Consider the following 20132-nt stretch of genomic DNA (forward strand, 5'->3'; position numbering starts at 1 on the left):
GAAAGAGATGGCGCTGACAAAACATTCTAAAGCAAATAGGACAGGTTCCTGTTCTGTCTACAAGGTTTACTTCTATAGGATTAATCACTCGGTACCCAACAGTAGATTACTCCAAACACAATGCAACTGTGGCTGAACATTAGAATTAAGCCCAAAATATCTTTAAGGGGTACTCCACTGGCCAGTGTTCGGAACTAAATGTTCCGAATGCTGTTTTCGCCCCCCTGCGGGGTTTGGCCACGCCCCTCGTGGCATCACTGCCATGCCCCGTCAATGCAAGTCTATGGGAGGGGCGTGACAACCATCACGCCCCCTCCCATAGACTGCATTGAGGGGGCATGGCCGACCCCTGCAGCACAAAAATTCTGGCCAGTAGAGTACCCCTTTAAACAGCAATAAAATAACCGGCATGTGAACAAAGATTTATACAACTGTGTCTGTAATGAAGCCCTATGATCATGATATGAAACTTGTTAGATGAGGAGAGGGATAGGGACAAAAAGCCAAAATAACTGCATTTTATACAATAACTAGCTGAGTACCCAAAGTTGCCTGGTCTGCCAACCTAAAGCTTGTGGCAATAAAAAAAAAATATATATATACTCTTGTCCTTATTTTTCGACCTCATATCCCATCGTCAGGTGGGGCTGAGATTTGATGAAGAGACTGTAGGCCGAAAATAGAAAGTGGAGTGCCCTTACATGGGCATGGCTTGTGAGGGGGTGTGGTTTGCAAGACGCATCAAAATATTCACCCAGAGATGCAATGCTTGCGGAGTAAGGTAACATGTGTAGCAGCAAGTTTCATCGAAATATCTCCAGACATTTGGAAGTGATGCTGGAACATACACACATCCATATACATTGCTTTTTATTCATATCAATTCCATCTAGGTCCTAATGTTTACACAAAAATTGGTCACAGTCAACTCGCCAAAGCCAAATTTCATAGCGTAGCTGCAAAACCACTTGTTTCAAGCGAGAATACAGATGGGATGAGTGATCCATCGCAATCTTTCTTTGTATGGGCTAAAATGGTATTCTGACGTCAGCAAGATTTATTTTTTTTTTTTTACTTACAAAGTTATTTACAACATTTCCGTACAATACAATTACAGTTTTCAATATCTCTGCTTGCTTTCAATGGTACCATTATTGTGTACTTACAGGGGGAAAAACGCAGTCCTAGTCAATAGATGGACATATAGGCTCATGGCTTACTACAATTAGGGCTCGTTCACACAACGTAAATTCTGCGCAGATTCCACTTTCAGCACCTGCCAAAAATATCTTAAAGGGGTACTTTGAACTCCGCATCTAAAGGGTTAATAGCACGCAGCACCGTGATCAGTACCGCGTGCTATTAGCCACGGGTCCCGGCCGGGCCCGACCAGCTATGGCCCCGCGTTATAGAATGGGAGCGGACTCAGGACGTACAGGTACGCCCGAGTCCTTAGGGAGTTAATAAAATGTTACAAAAAAGCAGCAATTTTTTTTTTTTTTTTTTTAATGTTTACGCGGTTCACCGTACGGGATAATTAACATAATATTTTGATAGTTCGGATTTTTATGCACGCGAAAATACCAAATATGTTTATTTTTTTACACTTTTTGGGGGTAAAATGGGAAAAAGGGACGATGATTGGATCCCCGATGCTGTGATCTGTATTGATCACGGCATCTGAGGGTTTAATGGCGGACATCAGCGTGATCGCTGATGTCTGTCATTACCGGTGGGTCCCTGGCTGCTGATAGCAGCCGGGACCTGCCGTGCATGATGCGAGCACTAGTCCGGTACTCGCGGTTATGTACATGTACATCATGGTGCGTTAAGTGCCACCATACTATGGCGTACATTTACGTCCATTGTCATTAAGGGGTTAAAAAGTACCTGTCATCAAACCATATTTTCTAAACTAACTCAGATTATATTCCCTAACTACTCCTAACACTCCTCCTGCCCTTTAAAAATGTTTTCGAGCTTTAAAAAGCTCTGTATCATACCTTTCCCCTTGCTCACATTGTGTGAGCTCCCATCAGGAGCAAAGTGGGCGTTCCCCAGCAGGCGTGACATCACTTAAGCCTGCGAAAGCGGTGCCTCGCCATGCCCCGCATGCACTTTCTGAGTTTGGTCTCCTGCCAGGCTGGGAGGAGACCAAACAAACTGTATGACTTGCACAGGGAACAGAACAGAGCCACCTAGTGGCCGTTTTTCCAATCACATTAAAAACATATAAAAAGGTTGAGAATTTTAACAACAAGTAAATAGCAAAGTGTCTTATAATTACATAAAGAACAATATATTAAAAGTTTAGTTTGGTGACAGGTACTCTTTAAGACTGCTAACTCACTGTCCAAGCGCTAGACATAATGCAGTGATAGATAATGCATGATAAATATCTGTAGACAATAAAAATACTCCTGTTAAAAAGAAATTCCTTCCTTTCATATAAACATCCGTCATTTCTGAATACATTCCCAAAGGATAACGGTCAGCAGTAACTCCTGTGGGAAAGAAACTTAAGTGAATGGTATCTGAAGTACGCACAATTGGTTTCTAATAAGACATCAGTTATGCTACTTACACAGGCATGAATACAGAATAGCAGAATTCTGAGCAGATGTGGACATTGGGATGTGTTAGTGTAAACCATGGGATACAGCATTACATACTGTGCATTTTGCTTGAAAATGACAAATGGAGAAGTCACATTGAACTCTGCAATCCAATTCTAGAGCAGGGGACCTGCTTTAAAGAAAAAAACAAAACTTCTGCTCATTGTGTTAGACAACTATCCAGATTGATAGGACAGATACCAATAACTCACATTTTATCATTACTGTGAGTCACTTTCAGAGCTGAGCAGATGGAAAAGGTATCTAAAATCAAGCATGTCCAATTTCACCATATTTATCTAGATGGGTGGTCTCAACCACATCTCCAAACCAAGTATCCTCTGACCCCTGCCCCACCTGGTAAGACAGCCACCACATCCATCCACAGAATTAAATATATGCGGCCATATCTCATATTCTCCACCATACCAGGCAGGACGGGGGTTAATTGAGAAGAACGACTCACACCTATAAGACCTTTACAGCATACTCTATGCAAATACTATCAAGGTCAAAAGTAAAAGTGAATACAGTATATATACATATATATACATATATATATACACACACACATATACGGTATATATATATATATATATATATATATATATATATATATATATATACACACACACACACACACACACACACACACACTGGTAGAGAAGGATCTGGGTGTAAGTGTAGAATAGATCATAGACTACAGAATAGCATGAAACGTCAGGCAGCTGCTTCTAAGTCTAGCAGGATATTGTCATGCATCAGAAGAGGCATGGACTCGCGGACAGGGACATAATACTACTACTTTATAAAGCATTGGTACGGCCTCACCTGGAATATGCTGTTCAGTTTTGGACACCAGTTGATAAAAGGGACATTGTGGAACTAAAAAGGGTACAGAGACGTGTGACTAAACTAATAAGGGGCATAGAACATCTCCGCTATGAGGAAAGATTAAAATTATTACATTTATTTAGTCTTGAGAAGAGATTTTAAGGGGGGATATGATCAACGTATATAAATAAATAAATGTCCAACAAGGGGCGATGCGTCTTCTTTATCATAAAAACTGTGAATCTATGGAACAGTCTACCTAAGGAACTGGTTACCGCAGGAACAGTTGAAAGCTTCAAAACAGGGTTAGATACATTCCTAGAACAATATAACATTAATGCTTAGGCAGAAATATACACTGCTCAAAAAAATAAAGGCAACACTTCAACAACACAATGTAACTCCAAGTCAATCACACTTCTGTGAAATCACACTGTCCACTCAGGAAGCAACACTGATTGACAATCAAATTCACATGTACGGTGTTCATATTAGGACATCATCAGGCATCACACAAACCTCCGTCACACCTCAGACAAACCTCCCTCAGCCCTCAGCCAAACCTCCATCATACCTCAGGAGTCAGCCGGACAGCAGTTAAAGTTTTCCAGCCTCCCTACGCTAACTGCGTAGCAGAGGAAAGCAGAGCATGCGCTCTGAGCAGTACGGACAACTGCGCATGTGCAGGGCTACGCTCCAAACGCTGCCTACTTTAGCCCTGCGCTGTCAGCGGAGGGCTGCGCATGGGCTCAGTTTTCTATAAATCGAGGAAAACTTTACATCAGCTGACGTCAGGCATGACGGAGGTTTGTCTGAGGTGTGACAGAGGTTTGTCTGAGGTGTGACAGAGGTTTGTCTGAGGTGTGACAGAGGTTTGTCTGAGGTGTGACAGAGGTTTGGGTGAGAGCTGAGGGAGGTTTGTCTGAGGTGTGATGGAGGTTTGTCTGAGAGCTGAGGGATGACGGAGGTTTGGGTGAGAGCTGAGGGAGGTTTGTCTGAGGTGTGGCGGAGGTTTGTCTGAGAGCTGAGGCTTGACGGAGGTTTGGGTGAGAGCTGAGGGAGGTTTGTCTGAGGTGTGACAGAGCAGGAGGAGCACTGCCAGAGCCCTGCAAAATGACCTCCAGCAGGCCACTTATGTAGAAAATACTGGGGGGGGGGGGCTCCAGGTCCTGTCCACAATGCATTTATGGCACGGATCAATGGCCTGTACCTATCAGCAAGTGAGAGTTTCAATACCATCAAAATAAGACTGCACAGGGATTATCAAATCCTTCAATAATACGCATCCTCAGCACAACACGTCTGTGGACAGTAGTTGCCAAGCAATCTACAAGTAAATCCCTAGGGCTTCTCTGTATACAAAGGAAAAAACAACGGACAGCAATAACATGAGCACATACAGTACAGTCCTCTCCTTAGAAGGGTTCAATGTGAATACATTAATGTCCCAACCATTTAATATATATTGTTTCATTATAGGGGGCTGTTGTTTCTTGATAAATGATAACATTTTGCTGTTAGGTCTGGTAAAACATTAACAATTAATAGTTGGAGTCAGTTTAACAAAAATGTTCCTGCGTCTTGATATTGGTGTTAGGGTGCCCCCTGCTGTTCTTTTGACTTCTTTTCAGAATGCCCATGTAAAAGGTGTCCAGTTCTGGTGAGAAGAAGCAACACTGATTCCTGTCCCCAATGGGGTTCCCAATTCAGACAGTAGGTTTTGAAAAGTGGGAGGAAAACCGGCTACCCAGAGAACATGCAAACTCTGTGCGGTGATATGACGTCATCACGCCGCCTACGCGGTGACCCGGACGTTACTGCACCAGACGGAACGGCTCTGTGTGGGTGCGGTGACAGGCAAGTTGTTGTTTTGTTTCATTAAATTTTTTTTGTTATAGTACAGCAAAATGCGTGGGTGTGTGTGTGTGTGGGGGGGGGGGGGGGGTAAAGCCTACCTAATATGAAAGATGGAAAGATACAAGGCTGTCTAGTCTACATATCTAATTTTAAAACGGGGAGGGGGGGGGGGTAGATATATAGCCAGCCTACCGACCTACTATAAGGAAACAGAAAACTAACCTAGCTAAGAAGGAGGGAGGGGGAACCAGATAGCTATCTAGTTAATATGGAGGGAGAGGGGGGGGGCCTGCTTACCTACCTAATATGAGAGTGGAGGGGAAACTAAATCTATCACATAGTAATTATGAAGGGAGAAAGGGAAGGGGGGGGAATGTACCTGCTATAACTGCTATATAGGGGCACAGAAGGGGACCTAAGTGCTATATGGGGGCATAAAGAGGGCCTTACTGCTGAATGGGGGCACAGAGGTGGACTATCTACTGTATGGGGGCACAGAGGGGGGCTTAACTGCTATATGGGGGGCACTGTTACTATGTGAGGCAATATTCATAGGAAGTGTGTATTGAGGTGAGGATGGCGCTAAAGCGAGGAGCCTAAAATGTTTGTTTTGCAGATTCTGCGGTGAAAAGTCTTGGTCTGGAGAATTCTTCATGATGCCAGGAGAGATGGAGAAGACAAGCAAAAGTAAGCGACTCTGAACAAAGAAGACGTCACCTTTGATTCACCGAATGTAACTGTAAGCACTTGGTATGCAGAGCTTGTGAAGTGTTGGTGCCTCCCTGTATATGGTCACTGTATGGCGTAAATCTTGGTCTTTGCATAGTGAAGTATTATTAGTCATTCTGTGGTGGTAGCGGTCATGGTGTGGCAGTATTATTTGTCCGAGTGTTGCGCCATTTTACTTTTTGAATTTGTGACATAATATATATATCTCAAAAAATAAAGGAAACACAAACAACACAATGTAAGTCCAAGTCAATCACACTTCTGTGAAATCGCACTGTCCACTCAGGAAGCAATACTGATTGACAATGAATTTCACATGCAAATGGGACAGACAACAGTTAGACATTATATAGCAATTAGCAAGACACTCCCAATAAAGGAGTGGTTCTGCAGGTGGTGACCACAGACCACTTCTCAGTCCCTATGCTTCCTGGCTGATGTTTTGGTCACTTCTGAATGCTGGCGGTGCTTTCACTCTAGTGGTAGCATGAAACGGAGTCTACAACCCACACAAGTGGCTCAGGTAGTGCAGCTAATCCAGGATGGCACATCAATACGAGCTGTGGCAAGAAGGTTTGCTGTGTCTGTCAGCGTAGTATCCAGAGCATGGAGACACTACCAGGAGACAGGCCAGTACATCAGGAGATGTGCAGGAGGCCAAAGGAGGGCAACAACCCAGCAGCAGGACCACTACCCCTGCCTTTCTGCAAGGAGAAGCAGGAGAAGCACTGCCAGAGCCCTGCAAAATGACCTCTCGCAGGCCACAAATGTGCATGTGTCCACTCAAACGGTCATAAACAGACTCCATGAGGGTGGTATAAGGGCCTGACGTCCACAGGTGGGGGTTGTGCTTACAGCCCAATACCATGCAGAACGTTTGGTATTTGCCAGAGAACACAAAGATTGGCAAATTTGCCACTGGTGCCCTGTGCTCTTAACAGATGAAAGCAGGTTCACACTGAGCACTTGTGACAGATGTGGCAGAGTCTGGAGACGCAGTGGAGAACGTTCTGCTGCCTGCAACATCTTCCAACATAGTCGTTTTTGGGGGGGGGGGGGGGGGGGGTGTGAGTAATGGTGTGGGGTGGCATTTCTTGGGGGGGGGGGGGGCTGCATGTGCTTGTCAGAGGTAGCCTAACTGCCATTAGGTACCGAGATGAGATCCTCAGACCCCTTGTGAGACAATATGCTGCTGCGGTTGGCCCTGGGTTCTTCCTAATGCAAGACAATGCTAGACCTCATGTGGCTGGGGTGTCAGCAGTTTTTGCAAGAGGAAGGCATTGATGCTATAGACTGGCCCGCCCGTTCCCCGGACCTGAATCTGAGCACATCCCGGACATCATATCTCGGCACCACAGACTGTCCAGGAGTTGGCAGATGCTTTAGTCCAGGTCTGGGCGGACATCCCTCAAGAGATCATTCCTCAGGAGGCCACCTTATCAGGAGCATGCCCAGGCATTGTAGTGAAGTTATACAGGCACGTGGAGGCCACACACACTACTGAGCCTCATCTTGACTTGTTTTAAGGACATTCCATCAAAGTTGGATCAGCCTGTAGTGTGGTTTTCAACTTTGATTTTGAGTGTGACTCCATATCCAGACCTCCATGGGTTGATAAATATGATTTCCATTGATAATTTGTGTGTGATTTTGTTGTCAGCACATTCAACTATGTAAAGACGAAAGCATACGATTAGTTCATTCATTCGGATCTACAAAGTGTTATCTTAGTGTTCCCTTTATTTTTTTGAGCAGTGTATATATATGGCCATGTAAAGTGATACGCCTGTGCACACGGTGGCCGATGGCTGACACAATGTGTTGTGGGGCTGGTATACAATAATTTTCAGGGCTGGTTTTTATCCCCAGTCCGGCCCTGGTCTTGACCTATTACAAATAAATCTTTGTCTGCACATCTGCATTGTGTAATAGGCCTAGCTGGCACCTAAGCAGTGTTCAGGCTCTGTAAATGTGTGCCAAACTATTAAATCAGTGCTTGTTTACTGTACTGTACAATCCGCAGGTACATTGTAAGACTATATTCAAACAATTAATTTTTCCATTGAAAAAATCCCACATGGGATCTGCAAAAAAAGGCTAGATTTCCACACGGGTTTTTATGGCGTTTTTTTGAAAACTGCCAGTGCAGTTTTTGAGCCAAAGCCAGAAATGGACTAAAAAAGGGAATGGGAAATATTAAGGAAGGACTTACTCTTCTCCTTCCTACTCGATCCACTTCTGGCTTTGGCTCAAAACTGCAGTGGTAGTTTTCCGAAAAATGCCAGAAAAAAAAATCTGCTAAAATCTGACTCATTCAGGGGCATGGCTTGGAAGGCGGACTGAGCTGTCACACTCTGCTGTGCTCCTGCTAGCCCAACTCTCTTTTACCCTGCTATACGATCCTGAGGGCCCTTACCAACCCCAGTGAGGTCCCATGCCATCAGGGAGACATCGCTGCAGCAGCGGGTTCAGACTGGGGGCACTGCCCAGAGAGGTGATCGGGCGCTGAGTGTGAAGGCCGTGGGGGTCCGGATCTTCAGTGGAGTGGGCGGAGGCACATTCCAGGAGCCGGTGGTGAGGTGTGGAGGGCCCCAGGAGGAGTATTGAGGAACGGGAGGCTGGTGGCGGGGCAGCTTTCCGGGGTGCCTGTGAAGACAGGCCGCCATTACCCCGGCTTCGTGGGCGGAGCTGCAGAGTTGCCAAGACAACTCCCGCACCTGGACTGAGCGTCAGGAAGGAGAGGCAGGCGCTGCTGGGCTCCGTCGCTCTGGCGCTGACATCACCCAGGACTGCTGTAGTGGAGATTATTTGCCCTGCTCTGCCTGCCTGGCTGCCGGATCTAGCAGAGGCCGCTGGTCCTTCTAATCTGGACATTACTTTGCTAAACTCCCACGACTTGACCTCCACAATGACTACCACCAGCATTCTGATTCTCTGAGGAGTGGATGAGGACTGCCATACCATCTTTGCATCCTCTCTCAGCATCTCTGCTTATCTGGCTGCTGGACTATCTGGGGATGTGTTTATCCCTATTATACCTATAAAGGCTGCTGGACTTAACCAATTCCCTGCTGGTGTCTAGTGAGCTCAGTGCTTTACCTGCATTGCTGGACTTTGTGGTGCTGTTTCTGCTACCCTTCTCTGCTCTGCTGGGACTTGTGGTGTATTATCTGCTGTTTTGTTTGGCCATACAGGCAGTATGGGAGGACCGCAGAGCAGATCTAAAAAATCTAAACAAGTGGCCGAAGCTGCCAGACAATCTTCAGAAGATGATGCATCCTCTGATAAGGCTCATTCCCAGGCTGGTGGGCCCTCTAGGTGGGACTCTTGTGCCCCCACGCCTCTGGTCTCTAAGGTTTTGTTGCATGCCGCAAAGGCTCTCAGCCAATTTTGAAGACCTGCAGACGACTTGGATAGAGCCTCACCTGAGCATTCTCTTCCTATGTTTCCCAGCTCACCCAGCCCTGAGAGCAGTGCTCTCCACATCATTCTACCTGTCCTGCTGAGTCTACGAGTCAAGAGTTTGTGATTCTCCATCATGAGACACAGAAATTGTGTGAACGCACCGGAGAGGTGGAACATAGCGTCAACTATTGAAGATACTTGAAATCCTCTTCCTGAACAGAAAGCCTCTATGCAGCGGCAAATCAAACAAGTTGTTGACAGAGTTGATGATCTTAAGAACAGACTACATCATAATAATATACGTCTAGTGGGACTACCTGAAAAAGCGGAGGGCCTGATCCTGTGGCCTTTCTTGAAACATGATTGAAAGAAATCCCCCCCCCCCCCCGCACTCTTTTTCACCTTACTTTACTGTTAAACGGGCACACAGGGTGCCAGCCAGACCTCCTCCGCCAGGGCCGCCTAGACTGTTTCTGGCTATCCTATGGGCGGTCCGCATCAAAGGAGAGGTGCTCTTCAATGACAGCAGAGTTGCCTTTTACCCTGATTTGTCGGTGGAGCACCAAAGGCTACAGATACGCTATGCTGTTCCCGGCGAGACTTAGAATGGTGGACTGAAAGACTGCTCGGTTCTTCACATCAACGGCTGAAGCATTGTAGTGGGTGGACACTGCGTCTGCTTTGGAACCTCCAGGCTAATCTTCTCCTGAAACTCTTTATGCTGAGTTCTAGTATGTTTAGATAGCGTAGGGAGTTAGGTCTGTCTTAGGGCCTATATACAAGGACTTATCTTCGATGTTTTCCTGTTTTATACTTGAAATGGGGTTAGTGAGTGAGTTGGCCCTTTAGCTACCATAGTTGGGGTCGGGTTGGTGGGAGGGAGTGGGACTGTTTGAGTTACTTAAGTTCTTGCTACTACTCATCTGTTAGTGATTAGGGTCTAGGCCTGCACGAGTTCCCAGTGTTAGGCAGGGATATTTTTGGCAATGTTTTTTTGCTCGATTTTGCATCTGTTTCTGTGTTGTCTTTGCTGGCTGGTTGTCTAGTTGGTTGTTTTATCTTTTTCTGTGGTATGTATGGTGTGTGTTCCCGGAGTCCCTCAGGTGGTGTAGTGTCCCAGGTACACCTTTATTTCTAATCTGTCCTTTTGGTGGGGAGAGAAGGGTTCTCTGTCATATCGTGTTTCTCCTGCTGATTGTTCATTCAGGTATACATAATGAGTTCCATTAAAAAAGTGAGTTGGAATGTTAGAGGCCTTAACTCCAAATTTAAAAAGGCCCCCGTGTCTGGACTTTGTCAAAAAGCAGTCCCCACACCTGAACTGTTTACAAGAAACCCATTTAATGGGTCAGAAAATACTTGCCCTGAAGAGGGCATGGATAGCGAGGGGCTACCATTCTACTTATTCTCCCTATGCGAGTGGAGTATCTATTTTGGTTACTAAATCCCTTCCAATGTCATTAATCAAGTGGCTTGTGATAATTTTGGTAGGTTTGTCATTGTCCAGTGTTCCCTACATGCCTTTAGTTTTCTTTTGGTGTCTGTGTACGTCCCCCCTCCGTTTCATGTTGATGTCTTATTACTTCTTTACCTATTCTCCTTATAGGTGACTTTAATGCGTTCCCAGATCCAAGTGTCGGCTGTACTGGAGCATCTGATTCTGGCTCGCCTGGTCTTAATAACTGGATTGTAGCATTGTCCCTTACTGAGGTTTGGCGCTGGAAGCATCCGTCTGACCCATTATTCTCCTTCTACTCAGCGGTGCATAAATCGTTCTTCAGGATAGATCTGGCATATGCCTCCTCTAATCTTCTTCCTCTGGTAAGAGATGTCTTGTACACCACTAGGGGATCTCTGACCACTCAGCTCTTATTCTTTCCCTGAGTTTAGGCATTCGTCATTCCTCTAAAGTCTGGCAGATACATCCCGGTTAGCTGCAGGAGGAGCTGGTGACGGCATCACTGCTAGAAGCCCATAACTGCTTTTGGGAACACCATACAGTGGGGATCAAAAGTTTGGGCACCTCAGGTAAAAATTTGTATTAATGTGCATAAAGAAGCCAAGGAAAGATGGAAAAATCTCCAAAATGGCATCAAATTACAGATTAGACATTCTTATAATATGTCAACAAAAGTTAGATTTTATTTCCATCATTTACACTTTCAAAATAACGGGAAAAAATTGCTAAATAATCTCTTTCCCACTCAGCGGTCGCTCCACCCATTGAAGCAGACAGGCTCTGACTAGTGATGTCACGTCGCGACACACTGCAACCTGGAAAAACTCGAGACCTGAGTAAATTTTTTATTATGTTAAACAAATTTTGGGGTGAAAATCACAGAAGAATTGCAAGACCATGTCACATACAGGTACAGACACTATATTATGAACTACACTAACTTTAAAGCCACTGTAGAATAGTTTAAAAAAAAAATCCTGGAATACTCCTTTAATTTGGTGGGGCAGACAGCTCTAGGAAGAGTCTTGGTTGTTCCAAACTTCTTCCATTTAAAAATGATGATGGATACTTTGCTCTTGCAAACTTTTAGTGCAGCAGAAATGTAAAGATTTGTGCCTCCAAACAATCCTATCTCTGAGCTTTACAGGTAGTTCCTTCCACCTCATAGCTTGGGTTTTGCTCTGATATGCATTGTCTTTAGGACCTTGAATCAGTGTTTCCCAACCTGTGTGCCTCCAGCTGTTGCAAAACTACAACTTCTAGCATGCCCAGACAGCCTTTGGCTGTTTTGCATGCTGGGAGTTGGAGGCACACCGATTGGGAAACACTGCTTTATACGGTCAGAGCTGTGTCTTTTAAATGTCCAATTAGCGGATTCAAATGAAGGTGCAGAAACATCTCAAAGAGAAACAGGAGGCATCATAGCAAAGAGTCTGAATACTTAGGTCATGCAAAATGGCATTCCTTCTTTTTAATAAATTTGCAAAGTCTAAAAACTTTCCGAATGCATAGTACTGTCAGAGCGACATGGTGTGAATCAGGGGTTAATGCTGGAGATCCTGAAATAAATGTCAGCACCAGCAGGAGACCCAGCAGGTACCTGGCTCAGGAAGGGATTATGGATTAGCAGTTTTATTAGTCAAAGGATCATTGGAGTAAAATGGGTCTTTATCCAGCGCTGAATTACAATGTCAAATACCATATGAAAGAGCATGAAACCTGATCATATCCTTTATACTGGATTTTACAATAAGAGTCAGTGACACTGCAGGTCAATACCAGAATCCATTCGAAATACAAAATGAAACATTAATGAGTTTTTTTTTTTTTTTTTTTTTTTTTTTTTAATACCATGAAAAAATAATGAGATTGCAGAAATGTGCTTTAGTACTGTAATCCAATAATGTGCTTTATCTCTACATATCAGGCATCCTTTGGAAGAAGGCATACCTTGTGAGGATATAGTGGGCATCCTTTATTCAGAGTTTTAATAGTAGAGCTTTACCAGGGATAGCACAATAAAATATTTTATGCATCCTTTAGAGGCAAACAGACCACTAAACCCAATACATAGGAGTATAGTGCGGGTGAACCGGGTTATAACAAGGTATCACTTAGCCAGGTTTGTGGTTCCGTTTTCAAGATACCCATTGCATTTGTCCTGTTGCTAATAGCCGGGTTAATGCAATGGAGACAGGACCTGGCATGCTAGGTATGCTGGGTCCCGCCTCCATTGCTCAAAGCCAGCTATTAGCAATGTAGGCAAATACAACGGGTATCTTTGGAACCGGAGTGTGCATCCGGGTAAGTGATGCTTCATTGTAATCAGGTTTACCTACACTATATTGGCGGATTTGTTATAGTAAATCTCAGCCATTGAGTATGAGTCTACAAGCCTTCTTTCTTTGTTCATTTTTTTAGACCCCTTGATATCTGTTTTACAACCTGATCCTATAGTCAGACTTTTCTCACAAGGCCACGTCCCTTCCAGAAATATATGCTGGATGTACTTTCTGTGGATTCAGGATGCCACAAGTTCTCATGTCCCTGGCTGCAGTGATCCTATTCTAAATGTCAAGAGGAACCTGGCAGGGGACCTGGGAGGTGATCAAATAGGAGCAAGGGGGGATTAGTAAGGTTCCCTACATCTATTATTATTTTACAACATTCTGAGCGTTTTTTTGAAAATATGAAGTGGCCAGACAATCCTTTACAATTATCCTCAGCGCTGTAAAGAAAGTTTAAAATATTCTGCTTTTCTCAAATTTTTTTGCTGACTTAATCTGGATAACATCTGTGCATGATACTAAGTCTAAGGCAGTGTTTCCCAACCAGGGTGCCTCCAGCTGTTGCAAAACTACAACTCCCAGCATGCCTGGACAGCCAAAGGCTGTCCAGGCATGCTGGGAGTTGTAGTTTTGCAACAGCTGGAGGCACCCTGGTTGGGAAACACTGGTCTAAGGAACTAAAAGACCACAAAGTCTCCTGAAAATCTTTCCTTTCAGACATTGGAAATGTATTTTAGTGTGACTACTGTTTTTTTTAGTCTCAAAGTAAAATCACTTACTATTTATTTATTGGTTAATAACGTTTCCAATGGGATGTGAGCCTCTATTGCAGGTAACCACAACCTTTTTTATTTTTATTTTTTTATCTGAGAGCTGCATTGTACTGTCTACAGACACTAGAGTGCAATGCTCTGCATATACGCCTATTTGTATAGCAGTGTGCACACTACAGACTAGGCCTAGGTCACCGATGCCCTCACATGGAACAAGCCCCAACAAGGACTGTACCCCCTCATGGACTGTACCAACTCCCCCCTCCCCCATCCCCAATCCAGCTGTTGCAAACTACAACTCCCACCGTGTGCAGGCAGAAGGTCATGAAGGGAGTTGTAGTTCTGCAACTACTGAAGAGTCACAGGTGGGGGAACATGACAGTCTCCCTGTACCAGGTCCCAGAAGAAGCAGCAGCGTGCAGGAAACCTTGCTCCAGGCCACACACTAGGCTATTTATCTGTATCAGTGTTTTAAAGGGGTTATCCAGGGGAAATATATATATATATATATATATATATATATATATATATATCTCAACTGGCTCCAGAAAGTTAAACAGATTTGTAAATTACTTCTATTAAAAAATCTTAATCCTTTCAGTACTTATGAGCTGCTGAAGTTGAGTTGGTCTTTTCTGTCTACGTGCTCTCTGATGACATGTGTCTCGGGAACCGCCCAGTTTAGAAGCAAAACCCCATAGCAAGCCTCTTCTACTCTGTGCTGTTCCCGAGACAAGCAGAGATGTCAGCAGAGAGAACCGTTGCCAGACAAAAAACAACAACTCAACCTCAGCAGCTGATAATTATTGAAAGGATTAAGATTTTTTTTCTTTTCTTTTTAAAACGAGTTTTATTGGAAGGTCATAGAAATAGTACGCAATACCAAAGCGGCGGTACATGAGGTATACATAGGTTGTCTACATCAAGAACAAATAACGGAAAATGCAGCACAATAATCAAATATAATAAGATAGACAATCTCGTAGTAACTGAAGAGGGCGCTGGGATTAAGATTTTTTAAACAGAAGTCATTTACAAATTTGTTTAACTTTCTGGAGCCAGTTGATTATATATATATATATATATATATATATATATATCCCTTTAAAGACACTGATACAAATGAATGGGGGGACAGACATCTGGCAGTCCGCCAGTTGAGGCTGTGGTGGTGCTAAACCGTGGGACCCACAGGCATAGTGCCTGACTGCCTGCAGCAGCCTCATTCCCACCCGCAGGTTTTTGGATTGGGTCTCGCAGAATCCCAATCCTAATGCTGGACTCTAACCCACATCTATCTACAGATCCTAGAGGAGGGACCCACATCAATCAGAGATTTGTGGCAGCTGTGATCAGGGTAACCATGATGTGTATTTCTTCCATAGACTGAGGCATGTTTCCAGCAAGTATCAGCTTAAATGGAAAAATAATGACTTCTGGGCTCACATTTAGTGACTTCATTCATTTCCAACAACTATCTCGGCTGTACAGTTCCAGCACATCCTGCCCCATACGATGGATGAGCCGCAGAAATCAAGAATAGATTTTGTTAAGAACTAATGGCACTTTGGATGTTAAATCAATACATATCTGGTGGAATATACGTTATCACAGATCAACCTTAAGTATAACTCACTTTCACTGAAAGAAACTCAATGGAAAAAAGAAGTTTGCAGCCAAGAAAATAACTCTTATTTTCAACAGCCACAATATCTCAATCCAGATAAATGAAGAAGTAAAACTCTAAAAGTTTTGCTAGAAAAAATGTTTCAGAGCAACATCATAAATGGCAGCTAACAAAAAGAATATCTTCATACAAGGAAATATCTGGTTGCTTGCTCCAAGGGTCTGGTAGGGTAACTTATCTTTTCAGCTTATTGTAGCGTTGGTTAGTCTAGAACAGTGGTTCTCAACCTTATTTGCCTGAGTACTCCTTGACAGCCAATTCCCAAAAATTGTACCCCCATATTAGAGACATTGTGTAATGATTATAGTATAATTCATATGCTTTACTTTCCTCTATAACAGGCCCCCTGATCCTCTCCCTCCCTGTTCTTACAGGTGACGTCTTCTCTAACCAGAGTTGTTTACTTTTCTTTTCTTTCCTTCACTATCTGGCCTAGACCGCCATTAAAGAGGTACTCCCGTGGAAAACTTTTTTTTTGTTTTTTTTTTAAATCAACTGGTGCCAGAAAGTTAAACAGATTTGTAAATTACGATATCCACGGTAAAGCAATAAATGCAGGGCACTCACCACAAATATTCAATGCTCTTTATTCATGCGATCTTTAACATCTCAGTGCGGTAAGACGCTCGACAGGGGTGTGATTCAAGGCTATGGTCCGTTTCTCGCGATACTTGCGCTTCAACAGGCCCGGTGGGCCTGTTGAAGAGCAAGTATCGCGAGAAACGGACCGTAGCCCCGAATTTCACCCCTGTCGAGCATCTTACCGCACTGAGATGTTAAAGATCGCATGAATAAAGAACATTGAATATTTGTGGTGAGTGCCCTGCATTTATTTCTTTACCGTGGATATCTTGATTTTCTTGCTGGCTATTAGTTGCAATGAGCACAACTATTTGGACTTTATTCCTGATCTGTTGGAAGGTGAGCGTCATAGTGAAAAGGTGCTTGAGCCGGGCAGTGCTGGGTGCATTCTATTGTGAGTGATTTAGATTTGTAAATTACTTCTATTAAAAAATCTTAATCCTTCCAATACTTATTAGCTGCTTAATACTACAGAGGAAATGGTTTTCTTTTTGGAACACAGAGCACTTTGCTGACACCATGACCACAGTGCTCTCTACTGACATCTCAGTCCATTTTAGGAACTGTCCAGAGCAGAATATGTTTGCTATGGGGATTTTCTCCTACTCTGGACAGTTCTTAAAATGGACAGAGATGTCAGCAGAGAGCACCGTGGTCATGCTGTCAGCAGAGAGCTCTGTGTTCTGAAAAGAAAACCATTTCCTCTGTAGTATTCAGCAGCTAATAAAGTACAGGAATGATTAAGATGTTTTAATAGAAGTAATTTACAAATCTGTTTAACTTTCTGGCACCACTTGATTTAAAAAAAATATATAAAAAAATAAAAATAAAAACACGTTTTCCACAGGAGTACCCCTTTAAGATTTCTCCCATACAAGACGTGTCCACAGAACCAGCCAAACAAACATTTTAGGCTTCTTCCTACAGTACAATACCCACCTATTTACAAACTCCCCATGTTTATTGTCACACACAGTAATAGTACCCGCTTTGCATCCCCATAAAGTTGTTAGGCCCCCTCTGTGCCCCCAAATATAGCTGTAGGCCCCAAAACTGCCCCCATATATAAGTGTAGGCCACCATACTGTCCCGCTTTGGTGCTCCACTGCTCCTCTGGTCTGGGGACCTATTGCTATGGCTCATAGTAGTAGGTCCCCGGTCTGCAGGGGCAGTGGAGCAACAAACCTGATGGTAGTTACTGCCCACAACAGCCCAGTGCCCGCACTTCCCCTTTGCTGTCCTCCTGCTCTGCTCCTCGGTGCAGTGACGTCAGCCTACCATTTCTTTCAAAGTGGTCCAGACCAGTAACCAGTGACTGTGGCTGCCATTACTGATTTTTTTTCAAGTACCCCCTGGAGCACTGCTAAGTACCCCTGGGGGTACTTGTACCCCATGTTTAGAACCACTGGTCTAGAAAGGCTTCTTTCATGTATTCTATTAGGGCATTCTGAGTTGTTTGAAAGTAGTCATCCTTCATTTGAAACCTCCATCAATTAGATGGCACAGAGAAAGACTACACAGAGGATCTTTCTATCTTGAAGATGTGGCACATTTGACAATATATGGTACAGTTGAAACCGGTGCTGCGTAATCCTGGATATACCTTCTGGTGACAATGGCAGAGGTTTTCAACACCTGCTGCCAGGTCCCCCTTATTTAGGGCTCATGAACTTAAAAGGGGTTATCCAAGAAAAAACATTTTTTTTTATATATCAACTGGCTCCAGAAAGTTAAACAGATTTGTAAATTACTTCTATTAAAAAATCTTAATCCTTTCAGTAATTATGAGCTTCTGAAGTTAAGGTTGTTCTTTTCTGTGTTGTTTGTTTTCTGTCTAAGTGCTCTCTGATGACACGTGTCTTGGGAACCGCCCAGATTTGGAGAGGTTTGCTATGGGGATTTGCTTCTAAACCGGGCGGTTCCCGAGACACGTGTCATTAGAGAGCACTTAGACAGAAAAGAAAAAACCTTAAGCTCATAAGTACTGAAAGGATTAAGATTTTTTAATAGAAGTAATTTACAAATCTGTTTAACTTTCTGGAGCCAGTTGATATATATATATATATATATATATATATATATATATATATATATATATATATATATATATATATAAAATAAATAAATAAATAAAAGTTTTTTCCTGGAATACCCCTTTAATAGTCATACAGACTACTTTAGGCGTTGTATCTATATTGAGATACATATAGCACCCAAAGGAGGATGGAGATTTGGTCTTTTGCAATGGCATTATAATTCCTGTCACCCTGGTTGCCATTGCGGCTCTCCTGCAGGGACCTCTGGCGTTGTTACTCTTGGTCTATAGCAGTGTTTTCCAACCAGGGTGCCTCCAGCTGTTGCAAAACTACAACTCCCAGCATTCCCGGACATTCAACGGCTGTCCGGGAATGCTGGGAGTTGTAGTTTTGCAACAGCTGGAGGCACCCTGGTTGGGAAAAACATATCTTTAGGATTGTGTATTTGTTAATAAATTCTTTAAAAATCAGACAATGTAATTTTATGGATTTTCTCATTATGTCTCTTCGTTGAGGTATACTTATGATGATAATTACAGGGCTCACTCATCTTTTTAAGTGGGAGAACTTGCACAATTGGAGGCTGACTAAATACTTTTTTGCTCCACTGTATTTGATTCTAAGAAATTGGTGAAAATTAATAAATGCATAATGCAGGGAATCTTGTGGTTTAACATAGAGCTGCAGCCCAAGCCTATTAGAATAATGTATTCCTCAATCTATTCTAACAGCTCCATCACCTAGATACGTACAGAAGAAAAAAAGACAGCAGTGTTTTAATTGTATAAGGTTTTATGGGTAAAGGTGGAGGCGAAATGATATATTAGTACTGGCATGTCTTAAGAATGAAGAACGGCTGCATAATATCCTTATGTAAGCCAGTATATTGCTCTACAGTATATGAAAACGTATTTACTGAATGGCGTTCATGCCGTAAGGCTTGAGAGTTCTGCAGAAGAGCACCGACGATCAAAGCAAGGCTGTAAGAATGTCTTCCCTTTTATTTATGTTGACTGGAGTTGTTAGGCAGAGTATCTGGAAACCGGTTTTGTGCAGCTCTAAGCTATATTGCCTCAAAGCTGCGGGCAATGCAGATTGGCAGCAGTGAACCCATTCCATTTACATCCTGCATTATCATATTTAAAGAGGCAGTTCAAGATGAATAAAAAAATAAATAAAAAAAAACAGAAGCATGCAAAGGTATTGAGATAACAAAATAAACTACACCTGTCTTCTGCATGCAGAGTCCAGTGACACTGCTCTGGTTCGCCCCCATTAGGGCTGGGCGGTATACCGGTTCATACCGAATACCGAAATTTTTTTCCTGCACGATATGAATTTTAACCCATACCACAATACCTGTTTGGCCCCTCCCCCTCGGGAATGAATTATCAGCCGCAGCGCTGCGCTGTCCCCACATCAGGGAACTAATCATATGTGGCCCGCGAGCGCTGTTCTGCCCCCCCCCCCCCCCCCCCCACAATTATCAGCCCAGGGCTGCACTGTCCCCATCGGGGTACTGTACCCCGATGGGGTCAGTGCAGCCCTGGGCTGATAATTGTGGGGGGGGGGGGGGCAGAACAGCGCTCGCGGAATTTCTATCGCCCGACGCCCGGGACTAGCAGTTTTGGGCGCCGGGCAGGTGAATTTGTCCGGCCCTTAGCCCGGCTTCGGGCAAGCAGGGCCGGACCTGACAAGTGCTGCGGCGATCTGCAGTCTGTATGGAGCGGGCTCCCGACTCCTGCCCGCTCCATACTCTGCAGCCTGTGTCCTCCAAAGCAGAGCAGGGGAGATGAGAAGCTGTGTATTTGTCTTCTCTCCCCTGCTCTGCAGACGTGCGGGGGGGGGGGGGGGGGGGGGGGGGGGG

At 43.9% G+C, this 20132-nt stretch overlaps 1 protein-coding gene across 2 annotated transcripts in view; it reads right to left on the reverse strand.

The window, feature by feature from the left end:
• MBTPS2 (membrane bound transcription factor peptidase, site 2) overlaps positions 1-20132 on the reverse strand; it is a 76251-nt gene that overhangs the window by 12724 nt on the left and 43395 nt on the right. The window lies entirely within an intron of this gene.

This window comes from Hyla sarda, chromosome 2, assembly GCF_029499605.1.
Source record: "Hyla sarda isolate aHylSar1 chromosome 2, aHylSar1.hap1, whole genome shotgun sequence".
NCBI lineage: Eukaryota > Metazoa > Chordata > Amphibia > Anura > Hylidae > Hyla > Hyla sarda.